Source organism: Hyperolius riggenbachi, chromosome 10, assembly GCF_040937935.1.
Source record: "Hyperolius riggenbachi isolate aHypRig1 chromosome 10, aHypRig1.pri, whole genome shotgun sequence".
Taxonomy (NCBI): domain Eukaryota; kingdom Metazoa; phylum Chordata; class Amphibia; order Anura; family Hyperoliidae; genus Hyperolius; species Hyperolius riggenbachi.
In genome coordinates this window covers 179,219,486-179,244,050 of record NC_090655.1, presented here as the reverse complement: position 1 = coordinate 179,244,050, position 24,565 = coordinate 179,219,486, and the positions used below count along the sequence as shown (strand labels likewise).

At 45.7% G+C, this 24,565-nt stretch overlaps 1 long non-coding RNA gene across 3 annotated transcripts in view; it reads left to right on the top strand.

Annotated features, from left to right (window-relative positions):
• Positions 1 to 250: 250 nt before the first annotated feature.
• Positions 251 to 24,565, top strand: part of LOC137536043 (uncharacterized) — a 91,530-nt gene continuing 67,215 nt past the window's right edge. Inside the window, exons 1-4 of one of the 3 annotated variants that reach the window (XR_011024505.1) lie at positions 251 to 334; positions 2,598 to 2,706; positions 9,323 to 9,440; positions 9,552 to 9,608. This is a non-coding gene — a long non-coding RNA (uncharacterized lncRNA). Of the gene's footprint in view, positions 364 to 408; positions 534 to 2,597; positions 2,707 to 9,322; positions 9,441 to 9,551; positions 9,609 to 24,565 lie in introns of those variants that run through there. The other 2 variants (XR_011024504.1, XR_011024506.1) reach the window with 2 other exon arrangements.

Sequence of the window (24,565 nt, the reverse complement as noted above, 5' to 3'; positions counted from 1 at the left end):
TTTCAGGCTCTTAAGGAAGGTGGACTTTAAAGAGGAACTCCAGCCTAAACAAACATACTGTCATTAAGTTACATTAGTTATGTTAATTAAAATAGATAGGTAAATTTAATCTCTTACCCACACTTTTTAAAAGAACAGGCAAATGTTTGATTTCATGATGGCAGACATCTTTTTGGTTGAAAGGAGGTGACAGGGAGCATGAGACACAGTTCCAACTGTCCTGTGTCCTGAGCACCTCTCCCAGTTGCTAGGCAACATGAACAACAACATAGGAAATCCCATCATGCTCTGCACAGCATCAGGGGAAAAAAGCCCGGGCATGGGTAGAGCTTAGGTAAAAATGCAGCTAAAAATGATACTTTGGTAAGAAAAACAAAGTTCTGATGCTGTGAAACTGTTAAAGAAACACCAAACCTTTTCAGTTCTGCTGAGTAGATTTTTAGTCCGGAGGTTCACTTTAAGGAAGAGGGAAATTTTATACAACAGAAAGACAGTAAACATGAAATAGCAGCTTGAGAACAAAACAGTTCAAGGTATTTTAATATTCTTAATTAACAATAAACACTTTATTGTAATTAATGATTCCTCACCATTATCCTGTGTAATCTCGACTGAGGAGTACTCCAGTGCAGCCACCACTTACCCTCTGCAGTATGTGACAAACTCATTTAGCAGGGAGTATATATTCATCTACCCATTTACCATAACATAACAGGTTGCTATGGGTTTCAAAGTAACCTACTACCCAGACCCTGGTGTGTGGCAAGTATGGATCCGGAGTATATAATGAGTATATAATGATATAAAAAACCTCAGTGCTATACCAGCATTTAATACCTCTTCACCTATTTCACCACCCACTGTTACAAAGACAGTGGTGGATTTTCATCACATGCAACCCATATGCATACACTACAAAATTATAACAAAATATGGTATAAAGCCAATTATGAGGTATAAGGGGATTTTTTTATTCTCTGTCTGGATTATACTCTTTTTTGAAAGAATGAAGCGCATTGGTGACTTTTTACTTCTAATACTCCTGGCACTTAATCAAGTAGGCGGCGTGGTTGCTATTGCTATATAAGGCTGCAACCACGCCGCTGACGTCACGTCTGATGAAGTCATGTGATTAGTGACGAAACGCGTCACGTGGGTTGGCTTTACCCGGAAACGCACGCCGCGCTAGTTTTCCCCGTGCCTCTGCCTCTCTTCCTCCTCCCGCTCTGCACATTAGGTTGACTCGCTCCATCATGATCAGATTGACCGGCCCCGTCACTGTACACACGCCGCAGGGATAGAGCGACTTGAATCTCCTTGCGGGCCGGAACACTGGGTCACATGAGTCTCCTAAGGGGCCATGTGCATTAGGAGTAGAGGTTAGACACGAAATATATGTGTCTGTAATGAGGGTGTATGTGCATTGATACACAGAGGCGTGCATTTAATATACAGCACACGGGTGGACTTACATCTTATACATGCAGGAGCTTTGTGCCACTTCTTGGAATTGCCTATAACCTGGCTATGGAGCAATTGGGCCCAAAGATCATGATTTTTTTGACATGTTAGTCCTTTTTTTGTCTATAGGAGTGCACTCCTGAGGGGGCTGGTGGGCTTTTTGTTATATCAGGCTTATGGCCAGGTTTTTTGCTTGTTTTTAAAGGGGGGTTTGTGTATGTGTGTTACTGTATGCAGCTTTTTTCAATAAATTTGTACTAAATTTGTAACCAGCTTAGCGCTCCCTGTATCCCTCTTTCTGCTATGATTATATTCTTTATGGGTGAGACAGGCTATAGGAAAGGTTTATGATATCCCGTACCCCGCTTTTCCTGATTTTTTTTTATTCATTTTATTAAGCTTAAAACTGTTTAATGTACATAAACGAGAATCAATTAAATAAAACAATACAGAATATATCCCACAAAGGGGATACCACACGGTATACAGCTAAAAATACAGTATACCAATAATATGATAACACAAGCAGTAATCTTGCAAAACAGAACAGAAACTGCATTGATACATAAAACAACGCATACCTTATTGTTCAGCGGGGGGGGGGGGGGGGGGGGGGGAGGGTGCACAACATACATTTGCCCATTTGTGTGTACCCCATATTTGCGTTTTAAAAATTAGAATCACCAAATTGGCAGGGTATGTTAAGAAGATTTTAGCAGAGTATGTTAAAGGAGTCATTAGGCAGAAAATGCTGCCCTCAGATATACTTACCGGGGCTTCCTCCAGCCCCTTGCAGCCAACATGTCCCACTCTGCATCTCCGCTCGCAGCCGATGGCCTGGGTCCCCCACAATAGCAGGCGCAAGCTATGATGAACAGTGAAATCACTGACATCACCTTGCCCTGGCATAATCATAATTTGAAGGGTATTATTATTATTTAGTATTTATAATATAGTGCCACCATCTTCTGCAGCACTGTATAGAGTATATTGTCATGTCACTCAACTGTCCCTCAGAGAGGCTCACAATCTAATTCCTAACATAGTCATATGTCTATGTATGTACTGTGTAGTGTATGTATCATAGTCTATGGCCAATTTAGGGCGAAGACAATTAACTTATCTCTATGTTTTAGGATGTGAGAAGAAATCAGAGTGCCCAGAGAAAACCCGTGCAGACACAGGGAGAACATACAAACTTCATGAAGATAGTGCCCTGGCTGGGAATTAAACTGGCACTGCAAGGCAAGAGTACTTACCACTACGCCACCATGCTGCCTGTATACTACCAATGCAGAGAAATGATTGCACATATATTCAATTGTGTTCAATTGCACACTCCAAAATATTAGTTCTTCCCCCGCATGATATCCAGCCTTAAAAATACAAGATCCACTATCCACCACCAACCATGCTGTACAACCACTGTGACTTTTTTCTTATCATTTAGTGGGAAATAGCTTGTCCCTTTAGGGGACCCTATGTTGTCATTACATGATAGTTCTCAATAAAAATCAAAGGGACTTGGATTTTCAGCTAGGGCCAGTATGCATGCAGCCACAGGATATTTTCACATATATAGTTTTTGCTCAGTCACCAACAATTAAATGATGCAAATAGTATCTTAATCTTTTTTACATTTTCCCGAAGTGTCTATCTGAAAGTTTCCCTCAGCATGGCTTTATAAGCATGTCCAAATAATCACTAAGGGCCCTGTTCCTCTAGCGCATTTGCGCTGGCCGAATCGTAAAGTCGCAAACCGCTAGCGATTTTACAATCGCTACGGTTTGCTTTTTAACATAGGAATCGCGGTAGGTCATTTCCACTACCGCGATTCGTTTTTGACAGGGACGCGAAAGCGCGGCGGAGCGATATTTGCTGCGATTTTGCTATGCAGTGCATAGCATAGCAAAATCGCGGCTGCAAACGTCGGGAAATCGCCGGAATTGCGATTCAGCAATCGCTAGCGTTCAGCGTGAACGCTAGCGACTGCTAGTGGAAAAGGGCCCTTAGTTTGTGTTTTTTGCTGTTTGGAGTCTATGGCAGGCAAATGCAGTGCTGGTCTCCTACAATACTTTGTGGAGTTGTAAGCAACCTCCATGTGAGTATCTGGCATTTTTATTCACTGAAATGCACATCCTAAGGTAGGTCACTAGAGTGGGTACCACTATGACTTAACCACTTCCCAACTGCAGGTTTTTTTCCCCCCTTAAAAACCAGAGCAATTTTCACATCACGCTCTTCCAATTAATTCACCAATAACTTTATTGTTACTTATCACACTGAAAGAATCCATATATTGTTTTTCCTGCAATAAATTGGGCTTTCTTTGGGAGGTACTTTTTTTTTGCTTAGAATATTTTGCTTTATATGCATTTTAAAGGGAATAAAAAGAAAGAAAATGAAGAAAATCATAATTTCTCAGTTTTCAGACATTATAGTTTTAAAATAAAATGTGCTCTGATAGATAAAAATCATATGTTTTATTTGCCCATTTGACCTAGTTAACACAACATTTAAATTGTATCGCTCGCTAGTACAATGTATGACGATACTATTTTATTTGGAAATAAAGGTGTACGTTTTGTAAGAGATCCAAGATTTGTGGATTCGATTCTCAACGCCATTTACCACCAATCGAATCTGACAAATACTAACGCTTTGTCCCTGTGCATCTTCCGCTCCCCCTGACCCCCTCCGCTCGCCCCTTCCTTCTCCGCTACCCCCATGCCTCCTCTGCTTGCCCTTCTGCACAGACAGCGACTCATCTATTCACCAATTCCAGTGTGGAACGCAGAGCTGCAGACCTCTCTCTTCCTCCCCTGTTCTCCTAGTGACTGGACCAAAAGAAGAGAGAGGTCTGCACTCCATGCTGGAATGCGTGGATAAGGTAAGCCGCTGCTTGTACGGGGGGGGGGGGGAGGCTAGGAGGGGAGGGAGTGTAGGATGCGAGATGGGGAGGGGGGGAGAGGAGGATGGGGGCTATTGCTATTAGCTACCTATACTTGGGGCACCTTTACCTAGCTAACTATACTGAAGGCACCAATACCTAGCTACCTATTCTGAAGGTACCTTTACCTAACTACCTATACTGAAGGCACCTATACCTAGCTACCTATACTGAAGGCAACGATACCTAGCTGCCTATACTGAAGGCATGTATACCTAGCTATCTATACTTAAAGCACCTACCTATACTGGGGGCACCTTTACCTAGCTATTTATATGGGGGGGGGGGGGGCAACTATACTTGGCTAGCTATACTGGGGGAACTTTTACCTAACTACCTATACTAAAGGCACCTTTACCTAGCTACCAATACTGAAGGCACCTATACCTAGCTGGCTATAATCAAGGCACCTGTGCCTAGATATCTCTACTGAGGGAACCTTTACCTAGCTATTTATATGGTGGGCATTGGGCAACTATACTTGGCTAGCTATACTGGGGGCACCTTTACCTAGCTACCTATACTGGAGGCACCTATGCTTGGCTACCTGTACTGGGGGATATACCATGGATCACACAATTCTTTTTTACAGGATTTGTGAGATTTGAGATTAGAACATTTCAAGATGTTTAAGAACCTTTTTTGATTTGGATTCACATTTGGATTTGAAAAAATAGTGGATTCTTCTCACCTCTAGTTTTTTTATACTACCGGTATATAAATAATTACAAGCCTTTATTTATAATATAACAGTAATATACCCTCATTACATACATATTTTAAAGTCCCTAAGTTAACTATTTGTGTATTTTTTTCTTATGTATTTTTTTTTACATGTGTTTTATTTTGGTAACCATGGGGTAGAAGTGAAAAAGGGGAAAAACAAATAAAAATGTATTTATTTTCAGTTATAACAGTATATGTGGGTGTAGTTTTACTTTTTGGCCACAAGATGTCGCCACACTACCTGTGTAATGTGAACAGTACACAGGAAGTGTTAAAGGAATACTGTAGGGGGGTCGGGGGAAAATGAGTTGAACTTACCCAGGGCTTCTACTGGTCCCCCGCAGACATCCTGTGTCAACACAGCCACTCACCGATGTTCCGGCCCCGCCTCCGGTTCACTTCTGGAATTTCAGACTTTAAAGTCTGAAAAACACTGCGCCTGCGTTGCCGTGTCCTCGCTCCTGCTGATGTCACCAGGAACGTACTGCGCAGGCCCAGTATGGTCTGTGTCTGCGCAGTACACTCCTGGTGACATCAGCGGGAGTGAGGACATGGCAATGCAGGAGCAGTGGTTTTCAGACTTTAAAGTCTGAAATTCCAGAAGTGAACCGGAGGCGGGGCCAGAGCATCGGTGAGTGGCTGCGCATGCACAGGACGTCTGCGGGAGACCGTTAAAAGCTCCGGGTAATTTCAACTCATTTTACCCCGACCCCCCTACAGTATCCCTTTAAGTGTCTGTGTTTTAATTTCCCCTTGTGAATGAATGCTGGCTTCTTGCTGGCACCGGCTTTAATTCATTATAGGCACTGTGATTGGCTTTGGGAACAGCTGTTCCTATTCACCGATCACAGACTGGCAGGATGGGGATAAAACGAAAGGGAGCAGCACGGCAAGCAGTGTGATAAATAAACATATTGGTAGGTGAACAGAGGCGCCAGAAGGATAAAAGTACATAAAATTTTTAAAAAATTGCTGGGAGGAAGTGGTGGACTCGCCTCCGTTAAAGCAGACACCAAGGACTGTAAATGTATAGATATACACATTTATTGAAAATACCCCAAAGATGCAACGCGTTTCGCGGGCACAGCCTACTTCTTCAGGTAATAAGCAGGGGATAAACAACAGCAATTCAGTTATAGCAAGCAGAGCACCTCACAGACAGAGGTGCTCTGCTTGCTATAACTGAATTGCTGTTGTTTATCCCCTGCTTATTGCCTGAAGAAGTGGGCTGTGCCCGCGAAACGCGTTGCATCTTTGGGGTATTTTCAATAAATGTGTATATCTATACATTTACAGTCCTTGGTGTCTGCTTTAACGGAGGCGAGTCCACCACTTCCTCCCAGCAATTTTTTAAAAATGTTATGTACTTTTATCCTTCTGGCGCCTCTGTTCACCTACCAATATATTTGAGTCCACCCCAGGCGGAGGGGTGATCTACCCCCTTTCTTCCTATCTACAGAGAGCGACTTCTTAATCCTGAGTAAGGACAGGTCTAATCTCCTCACCTGCCTAATGAGTGGTTACCTAGGTGGTAACCCGTGTTTGTGAGTATTACCATCTCACTGTTTCATTTATCCAATCAATTTTGACATACTACACCATATTGGGCTCTCGATTTCTCTTCAACTTTTGATAAATAAACATGTAAGCATAACTAGACCCTGATTGCGCAAGATAAGTTTTAAGGGGCATAGATTTGCGCACCAGCAACGGGGAAGGGGTTAAAGTGCATTTGTTTATGCTCCGACTAATCCTGTTTTTTAATGTTAATTGAAGACAGGGATTTCTCTGCTGGCCTGATGGAATAATCTTTTCCAGTGCAATCTTGCAAGTTCTTTGACACCAGGGATGCACGAAAAAAAACCTTTTTAAAATCCAAATTGATTGAAATAGAAATCCGAATTACCTCGGATAGTGCTATTCAGATTTCCAGAACTATCCGGATTCCAATCCAAAGTTCGGATAGGGGTAAAAAGTTCAGATTATCTGGGTAGTTTGGACACCCGAATATTGGATGAGCACCACTGTTTGACACCCCTGCTTCTAAGCCTTCTTAGTTGTTCACTGTGTTTCAATGTGATGAATGATCCTGTAGGGTCTGGCTCCCATCTACTACCTTAGCATAATGCCATGTTCAGGTATACCATGTGTTAGTGTGGTAACTGTGCATCCATGTTTGCTTGATCAGAGAGGGCACTGCTCTGCTGTGCTAAAACAAGGTAATGGTCACTACCAATATCTGCTTCTCTTGTATTTCTTACATTTCTCAAAGATATTCTGGATTTCTTGCTTATTGCAAAGTGATCAATTTGGTTTTGTGTGTTATTGTCCGTCACTGGCGTAAGAATAGGGCCTGCAGATCTGGTTTTGTGGGGGCTGGAGGGGTGGCAGCATGAGGGGAAAGCCGTGGCCACCGTCGGCGGGGAGAGGGGAAGTTCCCCCCCTCTCCCTCACCTCGGGGCTCTCCCCTCCAGCTTAAATGTGTGTCTGTGGGCAGAGGTGAGCAGCGGCGGGCAGGAAACAGATACATACCTTCCGTGCGCTCCACCCGCCTGCGTTCCTCTCGCTAGCCTCTGACACGACTTCCGGTAAAACAGAAAGTCGCATCAGAGGCTAGCGAGAGGAATGCGGCTGGAGCGCATGGAAGGTATGTATCTGTTTCCTGCCCGCCGCTGCCCATGGACACACATTTAAGCTGGAGGGAGCGCAGAGGGGAGAGCCCCGAGGTGATGGAGAGGGGGGAAACTTCCCTTCTCCCCGCTGACTGTGGCCACGGCTTTCCCCTCATGCTGCCAGCCCCCACAAAATGGCCCTGTGCGGGCCCCAGGGGGGCCCGGTGGGGCCTAGTTACGCCTCTGTTGTCCATGTGTCTTTATGACATATTTGAAGCATGAACAAAGATCTTCCAATAACCATATAATGGCTGGCACATTTCTCAATGTTTTCCTTTCCCCCTGTGCATGTCTTTCCATAACATGTTCTAGTCCTTTATTGTCAGTTCCAATTTTGCCATTCACATCTCCCATTATTACTATAACATCTCTTTTTATTAACCTTCCTTATAGTTTTGTGTAATTGTTAGTAAAATTCTTCTTTCTTCTTTCTGTCTAATGAAGTGGATTAAGGTTACATTTCTCATCATCATCAATGTATTGGAGACAGGTGTCCATTTCATAACACTTTTCTACTCTCTTTTTTGCATTTTATGTGTTTAGTGCTTTCCTTGTTGGTACCACAGCAAATGTATAGTAATTTGGCACCTTTACTTCCCCACAGTCAGTCCATTTAGCCACTTGAGGACCAGAGGTTTATACCTCCCTAGCAACAGGCCATTTTTTAAAATTCGGAACTTCACAAGTTCAACTACCTTAAGACCGCTCCACGCCCATGGGTGTGGCCGCGGCGGCAGCCCAAGGTCCGCCTAACACCAATTGGCTTCAAGTCCTGGGGCTGTAGTTTGCAGGAGATCGCGTGCAGGATGCACGCGCATCTCCTGCTCGGGGGCGTAATCGCATCTCCTGTTAGACGGCGTAATCACCGTCTATTTACATGTACAGCACTGCGATCGGCTGCAGGGCTGTACTGGGGACAGCCGTGTGACACGGTTGTCCCCTCCTGAGGCTGGGGAGTGATCGGCTGTCATAGGCTGAAGCCTATGACAGCTGAACCTCCTGATTGGCTGGCGGGGGGAGGCCGGGAGGGAGGGAGCAGGGGAATCAAAATAAAAAAGCCATTTTTATTCAAAAATAAATACAATAAATATTTATATTAAAAAAAATAAACAACTGTGGAGTGATCAGACCCCCTCAACAGAGAGCTCTGTTGGTGGGGGGAAAAGGAGGGGGGGAATCACTTGTGTGCTGTGTTGCATGGCCCTGCTGTGTTGCTTGGCCTTAAAGCTGCAGTGGCCAATTAATAAAAAACACAGCCTGGTCTTTAGGGGGCCTTAGCACTGTGGTCCTGAAGTGGTTAACGGTTTATTGCTCAGTCATACAATTTAGCATCCAAATGAATTTTACCTCCTTTTCTTCTCACAAATAGAGGTTTCTTTTGGATGTATTTGATTGCTGCTGCTATTTGTAGTTTTTTATATACCGGTATATATTAATAAAAAAAGAATGACATTTTATAAAACAAAATCAACATACAGATAAGTTAATTGGTTTCCCCTTTAATTGGCCCTAGACTAAGATGTGCAACCTGTTTTGACTCCTATTCCTACCCAACTGAGAGAATTCCAGCAGACACTGATGTAAATGAAAATATCAAGAGTTTATTCTTGACCAGAACAAATGGTCAACTGGTAAGTATCCAGCCAATGAAAGTAATTCACAGTATATATATATATATATATATATATATATATATATTTCTTTACATTACATATATCAACTCAATCTTCTTTTCTTCACAGCCGGTGCACCGGCCGGGTCAGCTGGGGAAGGAAGTTCAAGTTAGATAACTCTCACCAGTAAGTACCATGAATATATTTTACATTACATCTATATACATTAGCCACTATTCACTGCACATATATCATAGCTTAATAATTTATCAGCTGGAAGCTTGGGTAGGACTTGGTCTACTGAGCAATTTCAGTTCTAAACAGTTTCTGTCCCTTGCTACCAAGTAGAGATGGCTTGAACCTCCGATTTTCAGTTTGCGAACCTCAAATGCGAACTTCTGCAAAATTTTGCGAACCGGCAATCCATGCGAACTGCAACAGACTTCAATGGGCAGGCAAACTTTCAAAGCTACAAACACTAATTCTGGCCACAAAAGTGATGGAAACGACGATTCAAGGGGTCTAACACCTGGAGGGGGGCATGGGGGAGTCGGATACACACCAAAAGTCCCAGGGAAAATTACGGGTTTGATGCACAGCAGGGTTTTAAGGGCAGAAATCACATTGCATTGCTAAATTGGAGGCATAAAGTGCTTTAAAACATCATGCGTGTGTATACATCAATCAGGTTGTGTAATTAGTGTACTGCTTCACACTGACAGACCAAACTCACTGTGTAATGCACTGCAAACAGCTGTTTGTGTAGTGATGGCCGTGCTGGACTGGTGTGCACCATGGCAAGAGTGCAGGTGATGGCGGTTTTCAAGCCCATATAGCCCATATGCGGGTATGCAGTGACTGGTATTATATACATGTGCAGTGAAAAGTTTGCAGTGACTGCTGGCATAACAATGTGCAGTCACACAGGTGCAGTGAAAGGTATGCAGTGACTGGTATTATAATACAATGTGCAGTAGTCATACAGGTGCAGTGAAAATGGATGCGCTAACTGCTGGTATGACAATGTGCAGTCACACAGGTGCAGTAAAAAGATTGCAGTGACTGCTTGTATAACAATGTGCAGTCACACAGGTGCAGTGAAAGGTATGCAGTGACTGCTGGTATAACAATGTGCAGTCACACAGGTGCAGTGAAAGGCAGGGCTTTGGAGTTGGAGTCGGAGTCGAGGAGTCGGAGTCGGGGCAATTTTGGGCACCCGGAGTCGGAGTTGGAGTCGGAGTCGTGGTTTCAGAAACTGAGGAGTTGGAGTCAGGAGTCGGAGTCGCATGATTTTTATACAAAATCCACAGCCCTGTTAAGTATTAGACTAAGGAGTCGGAGTCGAGGAGTCGGAGTCTGAGCAATTTTGGGTACTCGGAGTTGGAGTCGGAGTCGTGGTTTCAGAAACTGAGGAGTCGGAGTCGGAGTTGGAGTCGGAAGATTTTTGTACCGACTCCACAGCCCTGGTGAAAGGTATGCAGTGACTGCTGGTATAACAATGTGCAGTCACACAGGTGCAGTGAAAAGGTTGCAGTGACTGCTGGTATAACAATGTGCGGCCATACAGATGCAGTGAAAGTTATGCAGTGACTGGTATATAAAACAGCATGTGGTCACACAGGTGCTGTGAAAGGTATGCAGTGACTGGTATATAAAACAGCATGCGGGCACACAGGTGCAGTGAAAGGTATGCAGTGACTGGTATTATAATACAATGTGCAGCAGTCACACAGGTGCAGTGAAAAGGTATGCAGTGACTGCTGGTATAACAACGTGCAGTCACACAGGTGCAGTGAAAAGGTTGCAGTGACTGCTGGTATAACAATGTGCAGTCACACGGGTGCAGTGAAAAGGTTGCAGTGACTGCTGGTATAACAATGTGCAGTCACACAGGTGCAGTGAAAATGGATGCACTGACTGCTGGTATATAAAACAGCATGCAGTCACACAGATGCAGTGAAAGGTATGCAGTGACTGGTATATAAAACAGCATGCGGTCACATAGATGCAGTGAAAGGTATGTATTGACTGGTATATAAAACGCTGTGTGGTTACACAGATGCAGTGAAAGGTATGTAGTGACTGGTATATAAAACAATGTGCGGTCACACAGGTGCAGTGAAAGGTATGCAGTGACCGGTATATAAAACAGTGTGCAGTCACACAGATGCAGGGAAAGGTATGCAGTGACTTGTATTATAATACAATGTGCAGCAGTCACACAGGTGCAGTAAAAAGATATGCAGTGACTGCTGGTATAACAATGTGCAGTCACACAGGTGCAGTGAAAAGGTTGCAGTGACTGCTGGTATAACAATTTGCAGTCACACGGGTGCAGTGAAAGCTATGCAGTGACTTCTGGGTTAACAATGTGCAGTCACACAGGTGCAGCGAAAGGTATGCAGTGAATGGTATATAAAACAGTGTGAGGTCACACAGGTGCAGTGAAAAGGTATGCACGGACTGGCATATAAAACAGTGTGCTGTCACACAGATGCAGTGAAAGGTATGCAGTGACTGGTATTATAAATACAATGTGCAGCAGTCACACTAGGCACTGATTGTGCTGGGCCTGGCACATTATAGCAATTAGCAAGGGTAGCTGCGACAGACAGGTCTGTATATGCTGTGTCAGTGGGCCACACACACAAAAAAAAAAAACACATCACAAGAACATTAGCTCTCAAAAGAGCTGTTTTGGGGTGCTTTTCATCAACAAATATTAGCAAGGAGCAAGCTAACAGACCTCCTAACTATCGCTTTCCCTATCTCTCCAATGTCTCTCCCTTCTCTCACTAATACAGTAGCACACAGAGTGAGAAAATGGCCGACGCTGCTGCCTTATATAAGGGGGGTGGCTCTAGGAGGGAGTGCAGCCTGATTGGCTGCCATGTGTCTGCTGACTGTGATGTAGAGGGTCAAAGTTTAGCCCAATGATGTAGTATAGGGGGCGGGTCGACCTCGCATAAAGTTCGCGATTCGACGCAAATGTGAACCCGCGTTGTTTGCGCAAACAAGTTTGCGTGCAAATTGTTTGGGGCATCTCTACTACCAAGTTCATGCTATACTGCTCAGCAAAACCCTTTTTTTAATATCTCGTTATGCTATCTAACCAACTTTCTCTTGTTGAAGCTATGGACTATCTCCAAATCTTTCTTCAGTGGCTGTATTCCTATTTTGGAAACTCTCCAGAACTTAGTCGCATGCAAATAAAAAAAAAACTAACAAAAATAAATACAAAATAAAAATAAATAAATGAATAAATAAATAAAGTAAACTAAAGATTAATTATATCAATTTCCAGGTAAACAGGGCTCCTGCTTTCTTTCCTCAGATTCCACTTAGGATGAAGTTCCACAAAGAAGTGAATATAATAACTGGGTTTGGAGCAAATAGTTGACTTCTTCTCTTCCTTATCTGCTATTCTCCGTTTACTGTATTTCCTTCTTTGAAACAGGTTCCAAGGTAAAAAAAACAGATACATAATTTCTCCTCTCTCTCTCTCTCTCTCTCTCTCTCTCTCTCTCTCTCTCTCTCTCTCTCTTTTGGTTGCATTATAGCAGAGCATCCATGAAAGTGTATCAGTTTTACTGACTGGCTAAAGTACATGGGGGATTGAGGGTATGGGACTGCTTGACGGGAAAAAGTGTCCCAGAAACAAAATAACAGTTTGCAGCTTGAGCGACACATCAATTGGGGGGGTTCAAGGAAGGCAATACACTTCTCTGGCAACATAGTTTAAAATATACTGGGATGTAAACTGGACGCAGTCTTAGTTCCTCAGGCATCATAGATGCTATTGTGTACAATTAAACTGTTAACACCCAAAACGGTTACTCTTTCCTTTAGTTTATATGAGACAGGCAGATCCTGGTTTGCCACTATAATCAGAGGAATATATTCATTAATTCTATTATTAACTGTTACTTTCTTCTGGCAATTAATCGCTGAATTCTTGCTCTTTTTGTCTTCCTCACTATTACTCTGGATACTGACTGTAGCACTTAGCAGTAGCAACACTCATACTCATCTGCCGTTTCTGACTTTCTGCTTTACATATGGATCTGGCTCCTCTGCCTCTACTTGGTCTCCCAGGTGTAGCCTATGTCACTCCCTTTGTTCATAGAGTCCTCTCTACGCTTGGATAGCTGATGGAATGCCTGGCTGACGCACAGGATTCCCTATGCCATGTCTGAGGTAATCTCGGCTGCTATGCTGTGTACCTCCTCTCCCCTCTGCTGCCTAACTGCGCAGATTCTGTGAGGAGAACTGGTTATAACCAGTTCTCCTAAGTACCTGTCGCGCGCTATACCCCTCGCGCTGCCGCTTGCGCTATCGCTCGCGCTCCCTCCAGAAGTTACCCTGCTTTGTGTACCTGGTTGCTAGGTGACCGGCAAGAGTGCATGCAACTATATGTCTGCGTGCACTGTCTCTATGCGCCTATTTGGTTCTGCCTGTTGTCCTGAGTCAGCAGCATGCATAATTTCGGTGTTGATGCAAACATAAATTTGTTAAAAAAACGATGATTTGTAACATAGGTGAAAATAGCGGACGCTGCTAGTTATGGTGCAAAAAGCTGAAATGTAAAACTTTTTTTCTTAGAAAGCATATGGAATTATACAATTGTAAAGTTTAGAAATGATCATAGTTAAATTATGGATTACTGTAATCGATAAATTTGGCATGGGCATGAAAGTTGAAGATAACCAGGGATATATTCATTTAATATTTTCGTGAACTATTTTACAAAGAAAATAATTGTTTTAAATTAACGTGGCACCCTTTTTATACAGTTATTGCCAAATGAAAACTGTTTAAAGGGAAGGTCCAAGCAAAAAAAAAAAAATGAGTTTCACTTACCTCAGGCTTCTACCAGCCCCATGTAGCCATCCTGTGCCCTCGTAGTCACTCACTGCTGCTCCAGTCCCCCGCTGGCAGCTTTCTGACCTCGGAGGTCAGGGCCGCATTGCGTACATTTTTACGCATTCCCGCTAGTGCAGGAACATTAACATATACATTTTTACGCGTTAGTGGTGCAACGCATACATTTTTGTTCCTGCACTAGCTGAAATGCGTAAAAATGTATGCAATGCGGCCCTGACCTCCGAGGTCAGAAAGCTGCCAGCGGGGTACTGGAGCAGCAGTGAGTGACTACGAGGGCACAGGATGGCTACATGGGGCTGGTAGAAGCCCCAGGTAAGTGAAACTCATTTTTTTTTTTTGCTTGGACCTTCCCTTTAACAATGATGTCTATGGGGCGCCCTTTTTAAAATGCACCTTTATTACATAATTAGAAATGGCCCAAACCTCCAATTTTCAGTTCGCAAACTTCTACAAACGTTTGGTTCGCGCAAACGTTCGGGCGAATCGCAATAGACTTCAATGGGGAGGCGAACTTTGAAAACTAAAAAACACTTATGCTGGCCAGAAAAGTGATGGAAAAGATGTTTCAAGAGGTCTAACACCTGGAGGGGGGCATGGCGGAGTGGAATAGTTGGCAAAAGTCCCGGAGAAAAATCTGGATTTGACGCAAAGCACCGTTTTAAGGGCAGAAATCACATTAAATGCTAAATTGCAGGTCTATAGTGCTTTAAAACATCTTGCATGTGTATACATCAATCAGGGAGTGTAATTAGAGTACTGCTTCACACTGACACACCAAACTCACTGTGTAACGCACCGCAAACAGCTGTTTGTGTAGTGACGACCGTGCTGGACTGGTGTGCACCATGGCCAGAGTGCAGACCGTGGCGGTTTTTAAGCCCAGTGCTTTAAAACATCTTGCATGTGTATACATCAATCAGGGAGTGTAATTAGAATACTGCTTCACACTGACACACCAAACTCACTGTGTACCGCCCCGCAAACAACTGTTTGTGTAGTGACGGCCGTGCTAGACTGGTGCACACCATGGCCAGAGTGCAGGCCGTGGCAGTTTTCAAGCCCATATGGTCGCTGGGCTGTGGTAGCTCAATGATAGAACAACAATGACTGTCAGGTAGGTATATGCAGTGATGGGTATTATAATGTGCACCTGTCACACACAGACAGGTACCGAACAGGCTCAGTGACACTACGTAGGTAGGTGGGTGCACTGAAGTGAACAACAGGTAGTAGGTATATGCAGTGATGAGTATTACAATGTGCACCTGTCACACACACACACACACAGGTAGTCACTGAATGTGCTGAGCCTGGCAGTGGCACACACAGTAGGAATTACCAAGGCTGTCTAAGCAACACAACCGTCAGTGGGACACACACACAAAAAAAATTAGATCACAAGAACAAAATTAGCTCTTAAAAGAGCTGTTGAGGGGTGCTTTTTTTTTTTTTTTTTTTTTTTTTTTCAAACTCAGCGTACAACTTTGTACTATGCCCAACTAGATTGGCTGCGCTTCATCGGAACCCTCTTATGTTGGGTTTATTTTGCATCATCGTTTGACAATTTATTTAATCTTGAATACGTATATATATATATATATGTGATATCTAAACATAAAAGTTCACACCAAACAGCAGTCACAAGATCCGTAAATTACAAAACAAAGAAAAAAACAAAGAGATGGAAAGAGGGGACCTGTGGCCTATTTGGTTCCTATCTCCGGATTCTTACTTCACACTTTTTGTACTCCGAGTTCCATTCAGTCTCCTCAACATACTCACACCCTTTCTTTAGTTACATTCGTCTCCATCCTTTCTATACATTCTCTCTTTCCCTTTCTTCACCTGTTTCAACATATATCCGGTCTAACAGTTCTGGCCGTGTCAAGGCCACATTCCTTTCTGTGCCTCAGGTCATCCACCACTCTCAGTGCTCCACACCTCCCCGATTTTCTTCATTTGCTGTTCTCTAATTTTCATTCTTCCTCTCTCTCCTCATATCTCCCCCTAGCCTCTTCCCACATCTTTCTGGCCATCTGAAAATCTTCCTGTGCCCCGCCTTCCCGCTCTCCTTCCTCCCCTGATTCTGTCAATAGCAAGTAAGATGATAAATTCAACCATTCTGTTTTGGAGGGTTTATTTATAGACTTCCAGTTCTTTATTATAATAGTTTTGGCTGCCAATGAGAGAATATAAATTAACAATTCCACTATCTTGTTTTCCCCTTTTAGGCTCAGTCCGAAAATTGCTACCATCTCATTTATATCACCATCTGGGATAACATTTTCTTATGAATGTCTGAATTTCTGACCAAAATGGTCGTATTACTGGACACTCCCATATCATATGTAGCAAGTTCCCCATTTCCGCCTCACATCTCCTAGTGTTGGGCGAACAGTGTTCGCCACTGTTCGGGTTCTGCAGAACATCACCCTGTTCGGGTGATGTTCGAGTTCGGCCGAACACCTGACGGTGCTCGGCCAAACCGTTCGGCCATATGGCCGAACTAAGAGCGCATGGCCGAACGTTCCCCGAACGTTCGGCTAGCGCTGTGATTGGCCGAACGGGTCACGTGGTTCGGACCCGAACGCGCTCTGATTGGCCGAACTGTCACGTGGTTCGGGTAAATAAATACCCGAACCACGTCATATCTCCGCCATTTGTCTGTGGGTTTAGCTTTGGGTAGGCAGGCAGGGTAGTTCGCGCTCCAGCCACGCTAGCCAGGGTCCCCCCCAGTCATTGTGTGTCACTGCTGGGAACAGTAGTACACCGCTCGTTCAGCCACACTATATAGCATTCTGTGTACTGTTCTGTGTCTGCTGGGAACAGTGGTACACCGCTCGTTCAGCCACACTATATAGCATTCTGTGTACTGTTCTGTGTCTGCTGGGAACAGTGGTACACCGCTCGTTCAGCCACACTATATAGCATTCTGTGTACTGTTCTGTGTCTGCTGGGAACAGTAGTACACCGCTCGTTCAGCCACACTATATAGCATTCTGTGTACTGTTCTGTGTCTGCTGGGAACAGTAGTACACCGCTCGTTCAGCCACACTATATAGCATTCTGTGTACTGTTCTGTGTCTGCTGGGAACAGTAGTACACCGCTCGTTCAGCCACACTATATAGCATTCTGTGTACTGTTCTGTGTCTGCTGGGAATAGTGGTACACCGCTCGTTCAGCCACACTATATAGCATTCTGTGTACTGTTCTGTGTCTGCTGGGAACAGTAGTACACCGCTCGTTCAGCCACACTATATAGCATTCTGTGTACTGTTCTGTGTCTGCTGGGAACAGTAGTACACCGCTCGTTCAGCCACACTATATAGCATTCTGTGTACTGTTCTGTGTCTGCTGGGAACAGTAGTACACCGCTCGTTCAGCCACACTATATAGCATTCTGTGTACTGTTCTGTGTCTGCTGGGAACAGTAGTACACCGCTCGTTCAGCCACACTATATAGCATTCTGTGTACTGTTCTGTGTCTGCTGGGAATAGTGGTACACCGCTCGTTCAGCCACACTATATAGCATTCTGTGTACTGTTCTGTGTCTGCTGGGAACAGTAGTACACCGCTCGTTCAGCCACACTATATAGCATTCTGTGTACTGTTCTGTGTCTGCTGGGAACAGTAGTACACCGCTCGTTCAGCCACACTATATAGCATTCTGTGTACTGTTCTGTGTCTGCTGGGAATAGTGGTACACCGCTCGTTCAGCCACACTATATAGCATTCTGTGTACTGTTCTGTGTCTGCTGGGAACAGTGGTACACCGCTCGTTCAGCCACACTATATAGCATTCTGTGTACTGTTCTGTGTCTGCTGGGAACAGTGGTACACCGCTCGTTCAGCCACACTATATAGCATTCTGTGTACTGTTCTGTGTCTGCTGGGAACAGTAGTACACCGCTCGTTCAGCCACACTATATAGCATTCTGTGTACTGTTCTGTGTCTGCTGGGAACAGTAGTACACCGCTCGTTCAGCCACACTATATAGCATTCTGTGTACTGTTCTGTGTCTGCTGGGAACAGTAGTACACCGCTCGTTCAGCCACACTATATAGCATTCTGTGTACTGTTCTGTGTCTGCTGGGAATAGTGGTACACCGCTCGTTCAGCCACACTATATAGCATTCTGTGTACTGTTCTGTGTCTGCTGGGAATAGTGGTACACCGCTCGTTCGCCACTGTATAGCATTGTGCTCTGTGTCGCTGCTGGGAATAGTGGTACACCGCTCACCCGTCACTGTATAGCATTGTGCTCTGTGTCGCTGCTGGGAATAGTGGTACACCGCTCTCCCGTCACTGTATAGCATTGTGCTCTGTGTCGCTGCTGGGAATAGTGGTACTGTATAGCATTTCTGTACTGCCACTGTACTGCTGCCAGTCAGCGTGTACTGTAAGGATAAGTGAAATGAGGAAGAAATCCGGTGAAAGAGGGAGGGGCAAGGGAAGAGGTGTTTCCCCTGACGGTTCACGTACAGGCCACAGGGGAGCACCCAAGAAAACCCACTCAATACCGCCCATGTTGTCCAGGACAACAACCCTCACAAATCCAAAAGAACAGGACCAGATAATTACTTGGATGACCTCTCAAGCGTCCAGCAGTGGGTTAAGCAGCACCAGCACATCACGCACGAGGTCCGAGTCCTCAGCCAGTTACAAGGAGCCAGTGGGCACAAAGCTGACACAACCGGCAGCGACACCACGCACACAACTGCCAGATAACCAGTCCGATGAATTACCTCAGGACACAATGGGGTATTCGCAGGAGCTATTCCCAGCCCAACAAACTTCCACCTTTCAAAGGTCAATGGAGGAACAGCCAGAAATGTTGTGCCTGGATTCACAACCGTTAACTGTGGGAAATGCACCGCGCACTGAAATACAAGGCGAGTCCGAAGAGGACTCGGAAACCCAAATCCCAGAGCAATTTGGGCAGGAGGGGTTGCAATTGCAGGAGGTCGGCCGACAAGATCTGGAAGACGACGTTGGAGTGTGCTGCGCAGAGGTTGTTGTGGGGAGCTCTACTCCACGGCGGTGGCCCACAATGACATATGACGAGTTTGAGGAGATGGAAGAGGAGGGTATGGACAATGTGGACAGAGACCCAGATTTTGTTTGTGAACGAGAACATCGCCGTCGTAGCAGCAGCACAGATGAGTCTGTTGAAGAACACACTGCTGCACGAGTTCGCCTTGTGCCACAAGGTAGGCGGCGCGCAATTTCAGGCACCACAAGCGTGGAAGTTCAAGTGAGAGGCAAAAGAGGAGCAAACAGAAATCGCCAGCAAGGAGGCAGGTGCTCCAAAGTCTGGGCTTTCTTTGAAGACTGCACTGAGGATGTTACCATGGCGATTTGCAAGGTGTGCAAGACCCGCCTGAGCAGGGGGAAAAATATTAACAACCTCTCCACCACCAGCATGAGCCGTCACATGCTATCCAAACATCCCACTCTTTGGGCAAACGCGTCAGGACAGGGTACCAGAAACAACACTGCCTCCCTTGGGTTCACCAGACTCACCACCAGACCCGCCTCAGCAGCAGCAGTAGCCCAGCCATTGCGTGGTTCACAACATTCACAAACATCAGACGACGCTGACACTGTCACTTTCCGGAGTAGTGCTCTTGAGGTCTCCCAGTGTTCATCAAACACAACAACCAACAGCCCTTCCGTGTGCAGCGCTACGGTTCAGTTGTCTGTGTCGGAGATGTTTGAGCGCAAGAGGAAATTGCCAGCAAATGACCCCCGGGCCGTGGCAGTAACAGCCAGCATAGCCAAGCTTCTGGCCTGCGAAATGCTGCCATATCGATTGGTGGAGACAAACAGCTTCAAGGGCATGATGTCAGTGGCCATCCCACGTTACGTGGTTCCCAGCCGCTACCACTTTGCACGCTCTGCAGTGCCTGAGTTGCATGAGCACGTGGTCAGCAAAATAACCCGAAGCTTGAAGAATGCCGTTGCCTGCAAGGTTCACCTCACCACTGACACCTGGACGAGTGCGTTCGGCCAGGGTCGATACATCTCCCTTACCGCGCACTGGGTGAACCTTGTGGAGCCTGGCAGCGATTCCTCACCTGCTACGGCACGGGTGTTGCCCACGCCACAAACAGCTGCACCGCCGTCCCTCCCACTGGATAACAGCAGCACCTACCTCTCTGACTCCTTCTCCTCCAACGCATCTCAAAGCTGTACCTCATCCGGAAACGCTAACCCAGCAGCAGTAGGATCGTGGAAGCAGTGCAGCACAGCTGTTGGCATGCGTCAGCAAGCGTTGCTGAAGCTAATCTGCCTTGGGGATAAGCAGCACACAGGGGAGGAAATTTGGAGGGGAATAAAGGAACAGACGGATTTGTGGCTGGCACCGCTGGACCTGAAACCGGGCATGGTTGTGTGTGATAATGGGAGTAATCTCATTCGCGCTTTAAGGTTGGCTAAGCTGACACACATCCCTTGCCTGGCGCACGTGATGAACCTAGTAGTTCAGCGGTTCCTGAGGACATACCCAGGCGTGCCCGATCTGCTGTTGAAGGTGCGTCGAGTGTCCAAACATTGTAGAAATTCCAGTACTGCTTCGGGGGCACTCGCCAAGATGCAGGAGCGCTTCAATCTCCCCCACCATCGCTTGCTGTGTGATGTCCCTACGCGCTGGAATTCTACGCTGCACATGCTAGCCCGCTTTTGCGAGCAGAAGAGTGCAGTGGTCCAGTACATGACGGCGCAGTACCGAGGCGCATCCGGCCAGCTGCCAAGCTTCTGTGGATCCGATTGGGCCAACATGTTGGACCTCTGCCAAGTCCTCCAAAATTTTGAGCAATCCACGTTGCTTGTGAGCAGTGACAACTCTTCAGTCAGCATTACCATACCACTGCTGTGTTTACTGAAGAGGTCGATGTTAAAAATCAAGGAAACAGCTGTCATGATGCAACTGGGGGAATCTGAAGGAGAAAACGATCAGCGTGATGGTACCAACATCAGGCCATCCGCCTCAGGGAACGCTGGCCCCAGCAGCTATGACGAAGAAGAGGAGGAGGAACAGCTGGAGTTGGAGCAGGAATTTCATGCCACCACTGACGAGGGCCAGAGCGGTGCACGTTGGACTTCCACAATTCAACGCGAATGGTCAGCAGAAGCAGACCAGGAGGAAGGTGACGACTATGATGCATCACAACAACTATCACAACGCTCACAAGAGGATGATGAGGATTCTGGTAGGACTCTGGCACACATGGCTCAATTCATGCTAGACTGCATTGAACGTGACCCACGCATTGTGCGCATTCTGGACAACACCAATTACTGGGTTTATACCCTTCTGGATCCACGGTACAAACACAATGTTCCAAAACTGCTTGAAGAAAGAGTCAGACAGGTCAAAATGGAAGAATACCAGCAGGCCCTTGTGGAGACTTTAGAGAGGAGATTGACATCCTCCCCCTCCTCTAGCCAGTTGTACGCAGACAGACTGACTTCCGCAAACCCAGGACGACCAGGAGGGCAGCAAACAACGCAAGCCGCAGCTAGTACCCAAAAGGGAATGGTATCGGCAGTGTCCTTGGAGTGGGAAAATTTTCTGACACCCATGCAGCCGCAGCCCACTGAACAGCAAGCGTGCAGATCCACCTCCAACACCGATCGCCTGGAGAAGATGGTCAAGGACTACATGTCAGATGGCGTAGCTGTGTCGAACCATCCATCTGCACCCTTCAACTATTGGGTATCGAAGCTAGACACCTGGCACGAACTGGCAATGTACGCAATAGAGGTGCTGGCTTGCCCGGCAGCCAGCGTTATGTCGGAACGCTGTTTCAGTGCTGCCGGAGGCATCGTCACAGATCGGCGTATCCGCCTCTCTACAGAAAATGCAGACCGTCTGACTCAAATTAAAATGAATCAATCCTGGATTGGAAATGACTACGCAACACTCCAGGACCCCAACCAAGTAACATGACCAATGAACATCTGGGATGGTGTTGCGTTTCCGGGCCCTGTTTATTGAACCTCTCATCTGTATTACATTTATGACTGCATGGCGGCAAAAAGCATTGCTGCTATATCCGCACGCTTTTTGTCCACATGCAAGGCCTGGGTTGTTGTGTCTCACAAAGCGTGGCCTTCTCCTCCTGCGCCTGCTCCTGTTCCATCACGTCTGCTGCTGCTGGGTTAGCGTTGCCGCGTGGTCCCTGTTTATTGAACCACTTATCTTTATTACATTTATGACTGCATGGCGGTACAAAGCATGCTATCCGCACGCTTCTTGCCCTCATGCAAGGCCTGGGTTGTTGTGTCTCACAAAGCGTGGCCTTCTCCTCCTGCGCCTGCTCCTGTTCCATCACGTCTGCTGCTGCTGGGTTAGCGTTGCCGCGTGGTCCCTGTTTATTGAACCACTTATCTTTATTACATTTATGACTGCATGGCGGTACAAAGCATGCTATCCGCACGCTTCTTGCCCTCATGCAAGGCCTGGGTTGTTGTGTCTCACAAAGCGTGGCCTTCTCCTCCTGCGCCTCCTCCTGTTCCATCACGTCTGCTGCTGCTGGGTTAGCGTTGCCGCGTGGTCCCTGTTTATTGAACCACTTATCTTTATTACATTTATGACTGCATGGCGGTACAAAGCATGCTATCCGCACGCTTCTTGCCCTCATGCAAGGCCTGGGTTGTTGTGTCTCACAAAGCGTGGCCTTCTCCTCCTGCGCCTGCTCCTGTTCCATCACGTCTGCTGCTGCTGGGTTAGCGTTGCCGCGTGGTCCCTGTTTATTGAACCACTTATCTTTATTACATTTATGACTGCATGGCGGTACAAAGCATGCTATCCGCACGCTTCTTGCCCTCATGCAAGGCCGGGGTTGTTGTGTCTCACAAAGCGTGGCCTTCTCCTCCTGCGCCTCCTCCTGTTCCATCACGTCTGCTGCTGCTGGGTTAGCGTTGCCGCGTGGTCCCTGTTTATTGAACCACTTATCTTTATTACATTTATGACTGCATGGCGGTACAAAGCATGCTATCCGCACGCTTCTTGCCCTCATGCAAGGCCTGGGTTGTTGTGTCTCACAAAGCGTGGCCTTCTCCTCCTGCGCCTCCTCCTGTTCCATCACGTCTGCTGCTGCTGGGTTAGCGTTGCCGCGTGGTCCCTGTTTATTGAACCACTTATCTTTATTACATTTATGACTGCATGGCGGTACAAAGCCTGCTATCCGCACGCTTCTTGCCCTCATGCAAGGCCGGGGTTGTTGTGTCTCACAAAGCGTGGCCTTCTTCTCCTCCTGCGCCACCCTCCTCCTGTTCCATCACGTGTGCTGCTGCTGGGTTAGCGTTACCGGTCCCTTTTCCTGGAACCTCTTATATGTATTACATTTATGACTGCATGCCGACAAAAAACATGTTACCTGTGCAAAGAAAACAGACATTTCCCGCATTTAAAAGACAGTTTTCCCTTTGAAACTTTAAAATCGATTTTCTCAAAAACTATAAGCTCTTTTTGCTAATTTTTTTTTCCTCTTGTACCCACTCCCAAGGTGCACATACCCTGTAAATTTGGGGTATGTAGCATGCAAGGAGGCTTTACAAACCACAAAAGTTCGGGTCCCCATTGACTTCCATTATGTTCGGAGTTCGGGTCGAACACCCGAACATCGCGGCCATGTTCGGCCTGTTCGGCCCGAACCCGAACATCTAGATGTTCGCCCAACACTAACATCTCCAACAATTATTGTTTTCTTTTAACTTTTTTTGAAAAAGTTTCTCCGGCGTCAAATACCATCGAGTAACTATTTTAAATTGTAATAATTGAATGCTAGAATTTTTGGGTATCCAAATATATGAAGTAATCTTCTCCCATTCTGAATCCTCTAATTTTTCTCCCCACTCCTTTTTCCACTTTTCACGGAACCCACATGTATTTTGTTCCTCCTCAATTGTTCCCAGATGGTCATATAGCCATGATAGCATATTCTGTGGGACTGTTTTCTCTAAAAAGAAATTTTCTAATTTATTCATTTTATCTCTTATCTCTCCCCCTTTTAATTTTTGTTTTCCAAGAAAGTTTTGTATTTGTAACTTTCCAAACTCTGTAGCTGGCCTTATTCCTTGTACTAGATTAATTATCCTCGTATCTTCCTCTAATTTGTTTTTTTTTAGCCATCCTAATTCTCTTGCCGGTGCAAATTCTAAGTTATTTTCAATTAACATCAAGGGTGGTAATTCTTCAATTTTATATTGAATATATTCTAGCATTGCTTTAAGGGAGGGGGTGATGAATG